This window comes from Mustela nigripes, chromosome 7 (genome assembly GCF_022355385.1).
Source record: "Mustela nigripes isolate SB6536 chromosome 7, MUSNIG.SB6536, whole genome shotgun sequence".
Classification (NCBI taxonomy): domain Eukaryota; kingdom Metazoa; phylum Chordata; class Mammalia; order Carnivora; family Mustelidae; genus Mustela; species Mustela nigripes.
In genome coordinates, this window is record NC_081563.1 from 75,466,640 (window position 1) to 75,479,334 (window position 12,695).

A 12,695-nucleotide genomic window follows, 5' to 3' on the forward strand; every position below is an offset into this window, starting at 1 on the left:
ACATCAAGGATATGGATTAACTATGCTAAAAAAAAAACTGTAGCAACTCATATTTTTAACTATATTTTCAGGCTTTCTCTTTATGGATGTTGTGACAGGTCAAGGCCAGTCCTTTCTGCAGCCCCAGGGGATTAAGAAAACCACCAAGGAAGAGACACCTATCCCCTAATGAAGTGTTGTTAGGGCCATAGCACCCACCCACTGAGTGCCCCAGCATTCATAAAGTATCTGGAAGAATTTGAACTTCTTACAACCAGTGGCAATGCTGATTCTCACCTGGTTTCCTGGCAGAAAATCTGCATAGCCATTGGTAATGTGTACTCATAGAGGCTTTCAGCTCTACACAAAAACTGGCAATAGTACATAGACATTGCTTCCAGGTCTGATGGCTCTTTGGTAAACGAAAGAAATAAAAAGATCTCTTTTGCTGAGACATTAATGAATCATTAAGAATCAATATGGGCGGGGGGGGGGGGTGCCTGCCTGGGTGGCTTGTGGGTTAAAGCTTCTATCATAGTCCCAGGGTCCTGGGATCAAGCCCTGCATTGGGCTCTCTGCTCAGCGGAGAGCCTGCTCCCCCCACACACACACCTCTCTCTGCCTGCCTCTCTGCCTACTTGTGATCTCTGCCTGTCAAATAAATAAAATCTTTAAAAAAAAAAAAAAAGAACCAATACAGTGGCAGTGGAAGAAAGCCCAACGTTTGTTCCCAAAAACCCTTTGGTTTTTAAAGTGCCCTGATAAAGAGTAGTCACATTCCCCCCTTTTCCTGATGTCACCCCCGATGGACAATTTGTATGATGTACCTCCTGTCCTTTTTGCTTTGCTCCACAGGCCTAGTATCTTTATACCAAGAGAATTTGCCAGAATGCTATCAGCCAATTAGTTTAGTAAATATCAAAAATAGTTCCAAACGCAGTAAAATCCTAAAATAGAGGATGTAAATCAAGTATTCACTTGAAAAATCAAGTATTCACTTGAAAAATCTATGTTCCTAAAATATTCACAACAGCATTATTCAGATAGCTAAAAAGTGGAAATTACCCAACTGTGGCATAGGCATGCAAGGGAATATTGTCGGGCCACAGAAAGAATTGAAATACTGACACAGGCTACAGTGTGACTGAACCATGAAACCTATTACACAAAAGAAGCCAGTCACAGAAGATCACATGCTGTGTGATTCCATATACAAAATATCCAGAGGAGACAACTCTATAGAGCAGTCAATACGTGAGTGGTTGCTAGGGGCTGTGGGAAAGAAGGAATGGGGCATGAAAGCTGGTGAGAGTGACAGTACTTCTGGAGTGATGAAAATGTTCTAAAATTAAGCAGTGTCGGGATGCCTGGGTGGCTCAGTCAGCTGAGCGTCTGCCTTCGGCTCAGGTCATGATCCCAGTGTCCTGGGATCAAGCACCATGTTGGGCTCCTTGCTCAGCGTAGAGTCTGCTTCTCCCTCTGCCTGCTGCTCTCCCTGCTTGTGCTCACTCTTTCTCTCTCTCTCTCTTTCTGGCAAATAAATAAATAAATTCATTTTTTTAAAGATTTTATTTATTTATTTGACAGAGATCACAAGTAGACAGAGGGGCAGGCAGAGAGAGAGGAAGGGAAGCAGGCTCCCCACTGAGCAGAGAGCCTGATGCAGGGCTCAATTTCAGGACCCCGGGATCATGACCCAAGCTGAAGGCAGAGGCTTTAACCCACTAAGCCACCCAGGCGCCCCTAAATAAAATCTTTTAAAAAATAAATTAAATTAAATTAAGCAATGGTGATTCACAATTCTGTGAATATACTAAAAAGCACTGAATTATTTATTTAAAAGGGTAAACTTTTGGGGCACCTGGGTGGCTCAGTGGGTTAAGGCCTCTGCCTTCGGCTCAGGTCATGATCCCAGGGTCCTGGAATCGAGCCCGACGTAGGGTACTCTGCTCGCCAGGGAGCCTGTTTCCTCCAATCTCTTTCTGCCTGCCTCTCTGCCTACTTGCGATCTCTGTCTGTTAAATAAATAAATAAATAAAAATCTTTTAAGAAATAAATAAAAGGGTGAATTTTATGTTATGTGAATTATATATCAATAAAGCTATTTTTAAAATGTGTGTGTGCGTTTGTGTGTGTGTGTGTGTTTATATGAGGGGATAGATGAAACAAGATTTGCCTAATTAGTGCATAGAGGTTCATACAAATCTTTCTACTTTTGTATATTTTTGAAAATTTTTATAACAAAAAGCTTGGTGCCTATGGGCTACCCTCCCACAGAGGTCTTTTGAGAAAGCTTCAGTCAGGAAAAATGTTAAAGTTACCTGCTTCTGAGCAAGAAGTCCTATGGTAAATTCAGGAGGTAAGGAAGGTAGAGGTGGAGAGAAATCCTGTGTTCACCATTCCACCTGGAGGAGGACACTATCCCTGCCTAATTAGGTTCACACTGAGTCTCTTACTTGGGTATCTGCCATACTACACTTGTGAGCGGACCTTTGAGAGGGCAGAGCTCTGTACCTTGCCAATAGTCCAGGAAGAGAACAAAGAAGAGTGTCTCTGCTCCTCTCTTCTTTGCCATAGTCCGTGTATCTCCTGAAATCCTTCAGCCATAATTGCCTCGAGCTCCAGGATACTGCGGAACCAGGAGGTCTGTGAAGTCACACCAAGAAGCAAGGTGGGGGGCAGTTCTACAGGGGATTGGGGGAGGGCCTGGTGTCTGAGGACAGGAGCCACTGGCCGCCCGAAGGAAACAGGCTTTCCACCCACTTCCTTTGGCTCTGAAGTGCCTTCCTCCATCCTGTGTGCACTGTAGCCTAAAGATAGGAGGATATTAACCAGGACTCTTAAGTTGTACATGACAGAAAAATCAACTTCATCAGCTTAAGTGAGGGCCACCTGGCTGGCTCAGTCATTGGAGCATGTGACTCTTGATCTTGGGGTTGTGAGTTTGAGCCCCATGCCGAATGTGGAGATTACTTTAAAAGCACACATACGCATACACACACAAACATAGATCAGCTAGTGTAGCCAGAAAAATTCATGCTAAATCAAGATAGCACATTAGGAAAGTATTGTTATTTATTGTATTACATATATATTATGTATGATTCTAACTCTAGGGCACCTGGGTGACTCAGTCAGTTAACTGTCTGTGGCTCATGTCATGATCCCAGGGTCCTGAGATGGAGTCCCGCATCAGGCTCCCTGCTCTGCAGGGAGTCTGCTTTTCCTTCTCCCCATCCCCCACTCGTGTGCGCGCTCACTCTCTCTCTCACTCCCTCTCTCAAATAAATAAATAAAATCTAAAATATATATGTATATGATTATAACTCTGAAAATACAAACAGAAGTATAAGTTGATGTTGTCACATGTGTATCACTGTTTCCCCTACTATGTTTTATAAATATTAAACTTTTTTTAAAAATTTTGTTTATTCATTTGTCAGAGAGAGAGCACAAGCAGGGAAACAGTGGGCAGAAAGAGAAGTAGGCTCCCTGATGAGCAGGGAGCCCAATGCAAGATTTGATCCAAGACTCGATCCCTGGACCTTGGGATCATAACCTGAGCTGAAGGCAGACACTTAACTGACTGAGCCACCCAGGTGTCCCAATATTAAACTATTTTTAAAGAAAAAGTCTTTATATTTTAGCACCTTTAACCGTACATTTTTTTCTTGCATTTTTATTTTACACTGGATCCCACAAATTATGTAGCCATCCCTGACCTTTAGCCTTTAAGCTCATGCACTATATGCAGTCTGGGACTAAAGAGGTCTTTAGGGGACAAAAAGTTACACAAAAAGTTAAACAACAGAATTCTGAGTGACTCAGGCATTACTTTGTGGGGACTGCCATAAAAAAAGCACCACAGGGTGCCTGGGTGGCTCAGTGGGTTAAGCTGCTGCCTTCAGCTCAGGTCATGATCCCAGGGTCCTGGGATAGAGTTCCACATCAGGCTCTCTGCTCAGCAGGGAGCCTGCTTCCCTCTCTCTCTCTGCCTGCCTCTCTGTCTATTTGTGATCTCTCTGTGTAAAATAAATAAATAAAATTAAAAAAAAAAAAGCACCACAAAATGAGGGAAGGAGCACTTAAATAATAGACATCTATTGTTTCATACTTCTGGAAGCTAGAAGTCCAAGATCAAGGTGTCAGCAGCATTGGTCCTTACTGAGGCCTCTCCTCTTGGCTTGTGAATAGTTGTCTTCACCCTCCATCCTCACATTCTCTTTCCTCCACATGTATATGTGTCCAAATTTCCTCTTCTTATAATGATACAAGTCATATGGGCTTAGGACCCACCCTGATAACTTCATTCTAACTTGATTGCCTCTGTAAAGATAGCCCAAATAAAGCCACATTCTTAGGTACCATGGGCAAGGATATCAACATAAATTTAGGAAAGGGGATACAATTCAATCCATAACATTAGGTAATGGCAGCCCCATAAAAATTACTTCTCTAAAATATCTTCACAAGGGACGCCTGAGTGGCTCAATGGGTTAAAGCCTCTGCCTTCGGCTCAGGTCATGATCCTGGGGTCCTGGGATTGAGCCCCAAATCAAGCTCTCTGCTCAGCAGGGAGCCTGCTTCCTCCTCTCTCTCTCTGCCTGCCTCTCTGCCTTCTTGTGATCTCTGTCTGTCAAATAAATAAATAAAAATCTTAAAAAAAAATAAATAAAAGGGTGAATTTTATGTTGAATCCCAGCGAGCCCTATTCCAGGAATCTTCACCACCTCCTTTCCCATTTACACCTTCCCTTCCCTTGCATTGGTTCACATCACCAGAGGAACAGAATTCAGGCTGCTTTGCAACCTAAGTACATACTAGAGCACTTACCTTTAAGTGATCATTAGACTTTTTCTGCCTCATTTATCTTAGTTCCAGGTGGATTTGTTGAGTATCTAGGCATGAAGGGAAAACATCTATAATTATGCAGTCATCCAGGTCTAGAGGAGGAGTCAATAAACTTTTTCTATAAAAAGCCAAATACAAAATATTTGGGGCTCCACAGACCACATATGTCTCTGTCACACATTCTTCTTTGTTTATTGTTGTTATTGTTACCTTTTTTAAAGATTTTTTTATTCATTTATTTAGGAGAGAAAGAGAGCATGAACAGGGTGGAGGAGCAGAGGGAGAGGGAAACGATAACCGACTCCTTGCTGAGCAGGGAACCCAATGTGGGGCTCAATCCCAGGACTCTGAGATCATGATCTGAGCTGAAGGCAGGAACTTAACTGATTGAGCCACCAGGTGCCCTATTTTTCTTTTAATAATTCAAAAACCACTGAAAAAAAAAACAATGAAACCAAAAGCTGGTTCTTTGAGAAAATCAATAAAATAGATAAACCTCTTGCCAGACAGATGAGGGGGAAAAGACAGAAGACAACAATTACCAACCAATATCAGGAATGAGAGAGTAGACATCACTACAGATACTACAGATGTTAAAGGAAAATGACATTATATTATGAACAACATTTTGCCAATAGATTCTACAAGTTAGATAAAATGCACAGAGTCCTTGAAAGATACAAACAGAACTTGCTCAAGAAAAATAAATAGGGGCACCTGGGTGGCTCAGTCATTAAGCTCAGGTCATGATCCCAGGGCCCTGGGATCAAGCCCCTTATAGGGCTGCCTGCTTCTCCCTCTCCCACTCCCTCTCCTTGTGTTCCCTCTCTCTCTGTGTCTCTTTTTGTCAAATAAATAAATAAAATATTTTTTAAAAAAGAGAAAAAATAAATAACCTAAATAGCTCTACAAAAAAGAAATTGCTTTTCTTTCTAGAAAAGAAAAAGCTCTATATTACAGAAACTGAATTTGTGGATAGAAACTTTCCCACAAAGAAAACTCAAAGTCGATGGCTTCACTGGTTAACTCTACCAATATTTAAGGCATAAATACCATCAACTCTATACAAACTTCTGGAAAGTTGAAACTGAGGAAATACTTCTTAATTCATTCTGTGAGACCAGCATTATCCTGATACCAAACCAGACAAAGATATTATAATAAAAGAAAACTACAGGCCCATATCTTTCATAAAAGATGCAAGAACCTTTTTTCTAAAGATTTATTTACTTATTTGAGAGAGATTCCCACTGAGCAGGGAGCCCAACGTGGGGCTCGATCCCAGAACCCTAGGATCATGACCTGAGCCAAAAGCAGATGCTTAACTGACAGAGTCACCCAGTCACCCAGAAGATGTAAGAATTCTTTTTTTTTTTTAAGATTTTCTTTATTTATTTGATAGAGATTGCAAGTCAGCAGAGAGGCAGGCAGAGAGAGAGAGAGGAGGAAGCAGGCTCCCTGCCAAGCAGAGAGCCCGAGGTGGGGCTGGGTCCCAGGACCCTGGGATCATGACCCAAGCCGAAGGCAGAGGCTTTAACCCACTGAGCCACCCAGGCGCCTGATGTAAGAATTCTTAACAAAATTTTAGCAAATTGAATCCAACAGTGTTTTTCAAACGGTGACATACCACAACTAAGTGTGTTTTATCCCAGGAATGCAAGTTTGCTTGAACATTCAAAAATAGATAACTGTAATTCATCACATTAATAGAAAAATCATATGATCAACACATTAGATGCAGAAAAAGCACTTGACAAAAGTCAAAAAACATCCATTTAGGATAAAACTCTCATTGCTGTAAAATAAAGGGAACTTTCTCTGGGGCTCCTGGGTGGCTCAGTGGGTTGGGCCTTTGCCTCCGCCATAGGGCATAATCTCAGGGTCCTGGGATTGAGCCCCACTTCTAGAAGGCACTCTGCTCAGCAGGGGGCCTGCTTCCCCCTCTCTTTCAGCCGCCTCTCTGCCTACTTATGATCAATCTCTCTGTCAAATAAATAAATAAAATCTTTTTAAAAAAATAATAAAGGGAACTTTTCTCAGTTTGATAAAAGACATCTATAAAAAATCTCAAGTAACATATATCATAGCAAAATGCTGTCTCCCTAATCTCAGAATCAGTGCAAAAATATCATTCTCACCACTTTCATTCAACAGTGTTCTAAAGGCCCACTCATGCAATAAGGCAATAAAAAGAAATGAAAGGCATATGAATTAGAAAAGAAAGAGGAGGGTCACCTGGGTGGCTCAGTTGGTTAAGCCTCAGATTCTTCACTGCAGCTTAGGTCATGATCTCAGGGTGGTGACATAGAGCCCTACATGGGGCTCCAGCCTGGGTGTGGAGCCATTTTAATATTCTCTCTCTCCCTCTGCCCCTCCCCTGCCTTCAGCTCAGGTCATTACCCTGGGATCCTGGGATGGAGTCCCACATTGGGCTCCCTGCTCCAAGGGAGCCTGCCTCTGCCTCTCCCCTCCACTTGAGCTCTCTGGTGCTCTCTCAAATAAATAAACTCTTTTTAAAAATAATAATAATAAATAGACAACCAATTTAAAAATGGGATTGAGAGTTGAAGACACTTTACTGAAAAAGACGTATGGATGACAAGTGAGTACATGAATAGATGCTCAGGGGATACCTGGGTGGCTCAGTCAGTTAAGCATCTGCCTTCAGCTCAGTTCATGATTCCAGAGTCCTGGGATCAAGCCCCTAATCAGGATCCCTGCTCTAGGAAGCCTGCTTCTCGCTTCTCCCTCTCCCTCTGCCTGCCACTCCCCCTCCTTTTGCTCTCTCGCTCTCTCTCCCTCTGTGTCAAAAAATAATAATAATAAAATCTTAAAAAAATAAAATAGGGGCACTTGGGTGGCTCAGTCAGTTAAATGTCTGCCTTTGGCTCAGGTCATGATCCCAGGGAATCCAGACCCACATCGGTATCCTTGCTCAGCAGGAAGTCTGCTTCTCCCTCTCCCTCTGCCTATAGCTCCCCCTGCTTCTGCTCTCTGGCTCTCTGTCAAATAAATAAATTAAGATTAAAATTAAATTAAATAAATAATTAAAATTACTAAACACTTAAAAGTAACAAACACATTGCATGCAGTAACATGAAACAATCTCAAAATACATATGCTGAGTGAAAGAAGTTAGACAACAAAAGAAATACATACAGATTAAGCCCACTTATGTAGTCCATTTCCATACAACTTAACACGTCACTATATTACAATTCATTCTACATATTTAAATATACAAATACTGTATTATGCCTGTGTAATCATATACAATAGAAAATTCCAGAAAATGACAATAAATCTATAGTACAGGAAGTTCTGGCTACTGCTTGTCCAAGGATAAAGGGGTGGAAATGGGAGGAAAGGAAGGGATTACCAAGGTGCATGATGAACTGCAGGGCAATGGATATCTTCATTATCCTGATTGGGAAAACGGTTTCATGGTGTGTTCATATGCATCAAAACTCACAAAACTGCCCTCTTTATATACATGCAGTTTGCAGTTTACTATATGTCATTTGTGTTTTCACAGAGCATAAGAAAATACAATGTATAACAAGGTGGCCCTATGCTTTCACCTGTGAGATATACAAAAATGAAACAAAATGATAAGGTTCTGATTTGAAGATGGCCAATTACACCCAGGCATCTGACTCTTCAGTTCACCCCAAACTTCCACCCTAGGTTCCCAAGGTAATAATAAGATAAGACCTTAAAAGGAAATCCAACACTCAAGGGAAGTACTCAGGCTACAGCAAGAACTCATCCAATTTTCAGAGTTAATTTAGTTGACAGTGTTTCCTTAATAGTTTTGTTTGATCACTAATTTTTCTCTAATCATTAGTGGCCTCAGATGGGTGCCTGTAGTAGAAAGGATGAGGAGGTGACATGAGGCATAGAACATTCCATTCTCTCTATCTCTCAGGAAGTCCCCAAAGACCTATCTGATGGTTCCTCCATGTGTACTGAGAACTGACCTGCATTGGCTACCTTATTAGTAATGTCGGTATGAGGAAAATACTGACATTGAGAAGATCAAAGGACTCTAAGTGCTAGAGAGACATTCGGGTAAGAAATGGGGGAGATGCTGAGAGGAGCCAGAAGAAGCAAGGAGGGAATGGCTGGCCTTGCGGGTTTGGGGGATTCTCTCACCTTATGACTCTCTCCTGCCCCTCCCTGTGTTTCTTTCTTTTTGTTTCTTTCCTTGTCCAAAGTAAGGTTTCTGAGCTTTTCCTCTTCGTGGTTATCTCAGGGAATAATTGACAATCCTGCCCCTGTAGCTGGGTTCGCTGTATAGCTAACATGTATTTTGGGGGCCCCTTTCAGGCACTCCTCCCTCAGCACTGTTGCCCCAGGTTCATGGAGTTTCTTTGCAAGCAGAACCCAAGCACTTCTTTCATAAATGCTTGGCTGTTTGTCATGCAGATACTTTTTCACTTCAGTTTTCTTACTTCATTTAAAAAGCAATATATCTTAAAGGCTACAGACTAGCAGACTAGAATAGAGAGCCCAGAAATAAGCCTTCACATATATGGTCAAATGATTTTTGACCAGAGTCCCAAAACCATTCAAAGCGAAAAGGACAGTCTTTTCAACAAGTGGTGCTGGGGAAACTGAATATCCACATGCAAAAGAATGAAGCTGGACTGTTACTCAACACAACATACAAAAAACTCAAAATGGGTAAAAAGACTTAAATATTAAGAACTAAAACTATAAAATCCTTAAAATAAAACAGGGAAAAGTGACTGGGTGGCTCAGTTAGTTAAGCATCTGACTTCAGCTCAGGTCATGATCTCAGGGTCCTTGGATCCAGCCCTTGGTGGGCTCTCCTCAACAGGGAGACTGCCTTTCCCTCTGCCCCTCCCCCGGCTCATGTGCAAATGAGCACTCATGCTCATTCTCTCTCTCTCCCTCTCTTATAAATAAATAAATAATCTTTTTAAATTTTTTTTAAAAATGAAACAGGACAAAAGCTTCAGGACATTGGATTTGGTGATGATTTCTCAGCTATGAAACCAAAGACAAAGGCAACAACAACAAAGATAGACAAATTGGGCTTCCTGAAAATGCAAAGAATTTTTGCATCAGACTACACCATTAACAGAGTAAAAAGGCAGAATGAGGGGAAATATTTGCGAATATCTGATAAAGGATTAATATCCAGAATGCATAGAGAGCTCCTAAAACTCAACAACAAATAATTGATTCAGAAGTTGACAAAAGATTTGAATTGACATTGCTCCAAAGAAGATATATAAATGGCCAATAAGCACATGAAAAAATGCTCAACATCACAAATCATTACAGCAACGCAAATCAAAACGATGATGAGATCCCATCTTAAACCCATCATGTTGGCTGCTAAAAACAAAAACAAAAACAAAACCAGAAAATAACAAGTGCTGATGAAACTGTGGAGAAACTAGAACCCTCTTGGGCTGTTGTTAGGAATATAAAATGGTGCAGCTGCTATGGAAAACAGCATGGTTGTTCCTCAAAAAAGTAAAAATAGAATTACCATATGATCTAGCAAGCCCACATGTGGCTATATGTGCCAAAGAATTGAAAGCAGAGTTTTAAAGAGGCATTTACACACCCGTGTTCATAGCAGTGTTATTCCCAGTAGCTAAGATGTGGAAGCAACCCAAGGTCCATCAAAAGATGAATGAATAAGCAAAATGTGGTATATTCATACAATAGAATGTTATTCAGCCTTAAAAAGAAAGGAAATCCTGTCACATGCTACAACATGGATGAATACTGAGGACATGCCCCATAAATAAGCTAGTCACAAAAGGGTAAGTATTACATGATTCCACTTCCACTAGGTATCCAAATGCATAGAAACAAAGTAGAACAATGGTTGCCCTGGCCTGAGGGGAGAGGAAATGGGAGTTACTGTTTAATAAGTACAAAGTTGCAGTTTTACAAGATAAAAAGAGTTCTGGAGATGGATGATGGTAGTGGTTGCACAACATTATGAGTGTATTTAGTACCACTCAACTTAAAGATGGTTAAGACTGAAACTTTTACATTGTGTGTATTCTCCCACAACAAAAATATTATATACCTGAACAAGTTAAAAACAATTTAATACCGCTTTTCCACAAGGCCACCAAAGGATGAGGGTGCATGGGGCACTGTCGGCCAAGTGCGCTGGGCAGCAGCATCTGCTGGCCTGTCACTGGGCTCCTCCAGGTGCAACAGAGCCTATGAGGTGAAGATGAATGAAGGTCATCCTGATGTTTTCCAGAAACTGCTCACAGGATGGCTGTGATAAAACCACTGGGAGCACAACTGCATGTAAGGAGCATATAGGTAGCTGCAGATGAATATCCAAGTCCCAAACTATCCTGGTCAAAATTCATTCCCTAGAGGCATGCAGTTGGAAGGAAAAATGAAGAATTGGTCAAGAATCCATGAATTGAAACACATGATGAAAATTAGTATTTTGGGGCGCCTGGGTGGCTCAGTGGGTTAAGGCCTCTGCCTTCAGCTAAAGTCGTGATCCCAGAGTCCTGGGACCCAGCGCGGCATCAGGCTCTCTGCTCAGCAGGGAGCCTGCTTCCTCCTCTCTCTGCCTGCCTCTCTGCCTACTTGTGATCTCTCTCTGTCAAATAAATAAATAAAATCTTCAAAAAAAAGAAAAGAAAAGAAAAGAAGATTAGTATTTTATTTAACATTGATCACCTCACAATAAATTATGTAGAAAAGTACATGTTTGAGAAGTTGTAATTGCTGGGCAATAAAATCTATTATCTTTAAAATATTTATTTAAAAACCACAATTCGATACCAAAAAATATATATATTGTAAAGAAAAAGAATTCTCCCTTCATTCACCCACATTTACCAGTGGTCCCTTTCCCATAGGAGCCCTGAACTTGCCTCATATACTCTTTGCAGACTCTCACACATGTAACATTCTGGGCACTGAGTCTGGCTTTCTTTGCTTTGACTTAGCCCTGTGTCCTGATGTGTTTCATATGAAATTACATAAAACTTCATTATTTTTAATGTTTGCACACTGGCCCATTTTATGAGTGCATAGTTATTATCCCATTTGCATAAAGTTCCTAAATATGCAAAACTAACCTTTGGTGGTACAATTCAGGAAAGGAGTCACCTCCGAAGAGCAGCCGGGCAGCAACTGAGGGAAGCGGGTAGCTTCTGGGGTGCTGGTCATGCTCTGTTCTTAAACTCAGTAACGGTTATACAAGGGTGCCCACATTGTAATAATTCACTGAAATGTGATTTCTGCACTTTTCTGTACAATATGCTTCACTTTCACCCAATTTAATTTCACAGTTTAGTGGGGAAAGTTCTAAGGAGAAGCAAATTAACTATGGCTCAGTTTGGCAAATGAATTTGGGACCCGATCCCTTGCACCGCTGAGGCAGCAGACCCCGGCGGGGCGGGAGGCTGCCAGCAAGCTGACCCCAGCTATTGCGGGCTGGAGACCCCCCGGGCTAGTTCCAGAGTTGTGAGGCCCCTCGGTCCCCACATCTGCAAAATGGTAATAAGAATACAGCTACCTAACGGTTAGTGCAAGGATTTCATATAATCTATGTAAAACAGGTAGAAGGGCTCCGCAAACACATAGCAGGTGTTCCACTAACACCAGCTACCAAGTTACCACAGAACTGAAATTTTTCCACGGAAAAGGATTCTCCCCGTGCTCAGTTAAGAAACGCTCTGGGTAAAATATCCAGACCCTGCCTCCTCGGGGCCTATGCGCTCACGAAGTAGCGTGGTCGCAGGTGCTGCCACTCAGGAACGAAGTTTTCCTGGGCAAGTGACTCTCAGACACCTCCTTGATTCTGCCCGGGTCCCCTTTAAGGGCCGAGCCATGACGTCATC

General features: G+C 41.7%; 1 long non-coding RNA gene across 1 annotated transcript in view; it reads right to left on the reverse strand.

Annotated features, from left to right (window-relative positions):
• Nucleotides 1–12,666, reverse strand: part of LOC132021584 (uncharacterized) — a 19,331-nt gene extending 6,665 nt beyond the window's left edge. Inside the window, exons 1-4 of the long non-coding RNA XR_009405396.1 lie at nucleotides 11,931–12,666; nucleotides 10,934–11,046; nucleotides 4,813–4,877; nucleotides 2,494–2,625 (exon numbers count right to left, since the gene is read on the reverse strand). This is a non-coding gene — a long non-coding RNA (uncharacterized LOC132021584). The remainder of the gene's footprint in view (nucleotides 1–2,493; nucleotides 2,626–4,812; nucleotides 4,878–10,933; nucleotides 11,047–11,930) is intronic.
• Nucleotides 12,667–12,695: the final 29 nt, after the last annotated feature.